This window comes from Octopus bimaculoides, chromosome 12 (assembly GCF_001194135.2).
Source record: "Octopus bimaculoides isolate UCB-OBI-ISO-001 chromosome 12, ASM119413v2, whole genome shotgun sequence".
In the NCBI taxonomy this organism is placed as follows: Eukaryota; Metazoa; Mollusca; class Cephalopoda; order Octopoda; family Octopodidae; genus Octopus; species Octopus bimaculoides.
The window spans coordinates 62,504,646-62,507,326 of NC_068992.1; the positions used below are offsets into that span (position 1 = coordinate 62,504,646).

A 2,681-nucleotide genomic window follows, 5' to 3' on the forward strand; every position below is an offset into this window, starting at 1 on the left:
TATATATATATATATATATATATATATATATATATATGCTTGTTTGTTTATCCATCTATCTATCTATCTACGTAAGTCATTTTTGAAGTTGTGTATCACGAGACAAGGCTATAAATAATAGCGGGTGAATATTGGTTTAGAAGCCTAGAAATAGGAGCTAAAGTGCTCCAATGCTGTTACAAAACACATATGCCGTGATAGGAGCTGCCGTCACCCCGAACACCGAATCGAGAGTTCCTTAGACTGACCGGCTGGCCTTACTGAAGATGGCTACGGAAATAGCCGAAATTGACCGGTCAATCTAAGGTAGTTTCGGCTCGGTGTTCCGCGCGCTTGCAGGTCCTATCAGAGTATATGTCACGCGCTTTGTAACTGCATTGGAGCATTTTAGCTTCTATTTCTAGCAATGTAGGTGTCAATCATAGCCATAGTCAAGTTCACACACACACACACGCACATATATATATATATATGCGTGCATGTGCACATGTGTGTGTTATATAATAGCAGAAGCGTACTTAGCGCACAAGGACACGTATACGTATATATATACACACAGAATGACACACATTCAAAAGAATGCTCACACATACACACATCAGACTATATTTAATGCGTCCACCATCTTGTTTAACTTTCTTAGGTCATGTTGTGTCAGATGTAATTTGCTGATTAGCAAATCCGACTAATCAGCTTATCAATCATAGATTATAACAAATATGTTAATCCAGACTAATTAACCTACCACCCTCTTTCTACCCGATCTAATTTCAAACAGTATGCACTCGGTCGTTCGTCTGACAACCAGCTTACAGCAGTATATATCACCGTATTTGATGACATAAAAGACGCGAGCTGTCAAGAAAGTTAGAGTTGAATGAATTTGAACCATCGATGTTTACGCCTGGGCATCTATTACTAGTATTGTGCTGGAAGTGAAAAATGCAGCAATGCGATAACCCGTACAATAAGATTGCTTCAGCATGGTGGACTTTAACTCTCATCGTTTAGGGGCCAATGAGATTAGTACCAGTTCAACACTGGTGTCGATGTAATCCAGTAATCCACTTCCCCAAATGCCAGGCCTTGTGTTTATTGTAGAACGAATTATAAAATGCAAGAATTTGTTCATCCCAGGAGAGCGATGGTACTCACTTTTCTAAACTGCTGTGTCACTTTTAAAGTTTTGAGTAGTTCTAGTTGATGCGTTTCTTATTACTAAGAGACCCTTCTTTCAGCCTGATACAACACTTCAATTTCAGCAGCGCAAATGCAGGAAAGTAAGTTTTTAATGAATTAAAGTCATTAATGCTTCGGGAGTCGCAACCTATTAAGCTATAGATCACGGAGTGATTTTTCTGAAATATTCGTTTTATTTAGAAAAAAAAAAAAAAAAATTTAAAGTGTCCGTCTTATATGCTTTCAAATACGGTACATTATGTTTCATTACAGAGCTAGGAGGACGAGGATCGCGCCGGACAGAATGTTAAGCGGCATTTCTTCTGTTTTTCCGTTCTGAGTTCAATAGTCGCCGAGGTTGACTTTGCCTTTCATCCTTTCTGGGTTGGTAAACCAGGGCCTGATTTAATCGCCTTCATCCTCTCCTTGTAATTACTGTTCTTGTTACAAATTTAGAAAGAACTATATTACATTAGCGGGAGGACGGCCCGCTGAAAGAATATTTAATACGTCGGACAAAAAGTTTAGCAATGTTTCTTCTGGTGCTGATTTTAAATCCACTCAAAACCAAGTTTGCTTTCAGCCTTTCGGAGTAACCAACTTAAAGTACTCGTGGAGTGATGGGGTTGATGTAATCGACTTGCTTATTCGCCCCAAAAGATTTCTACTCTTGAAACCTGCAAGGGACAGGTGGGATGTTTCCAAGGCGTATAAGCAATGGATTTCGGGACGCCTGTGTTTTGACATGCTGTGTAGCGTCAACTAGCAGTACCCGGACTTCCGGTCAACGAGATAACGAAAATATAAATTGAATTTCGACCCAGAAATGTTAATCCGAATGGTATCCGGATTAAGGTACACTAAAGGTCACGTGATCGTGATAGTATCAAACAGGATGATGGATAAAATGTAAAGTTTTATCTAATATTCGGTATCATGCAAAACATAAATGATGTAGGAAAATATTAGATTATCGATATAATATATTGACCTTTAACGATAAAATAATCTGAAGTTTGTCTAATAGAATAATACTTTGGTGTTAAAGAGACGTGAATATAAAATATTCACAGTTGGTCTCTCGGCAGCAGCACGTGATATCTAACGTAGGTTCCAAGGTCATGTTTAACATGAAAGTGTGTGTATGTACATGTATATTTATCTATCTTTCCATATATTTATGTGTATGTGTGTGTATAGCCCATCACACTCTATATCACTTCATACTAAAACTATCCGCCTATGGATATAATAATCGATTCCTTTATTTTTTCTGTCTCCGATGAAGGGAAGTACTGGATCTTCCCAGAAACAGCTGTAAGACTCTATCCATAAAATATTTCTCCAACCTTACCATTGCTCTCTTTATCTTTTTATTTTTATATTTACATATACACACGCTAATACACGACTTATAATCCCCATTCCTGTTCATACAACGACTGGGGCAAAACTAGTCGGTATACAGCACTTACTCGATATTACCTGTATCCTCTTGGGTT

At 38.0% G+C, this 2,681-nt stretch overlaps 1 protein-coding gene across 2 annotated transcripts in view; it reads left to right on the forward strand.

The window, feature by feature from the left end:
* LOC106867563 (acetylcholine receptor subunit alpha-like) overlaps nucleotides 1–2,681 on the forward strand; it is a 154,439-nt gene that overhangs the window by 32,289 nt on the left and 119,469 nt on the right. The window lies entirely within an intron of this gene.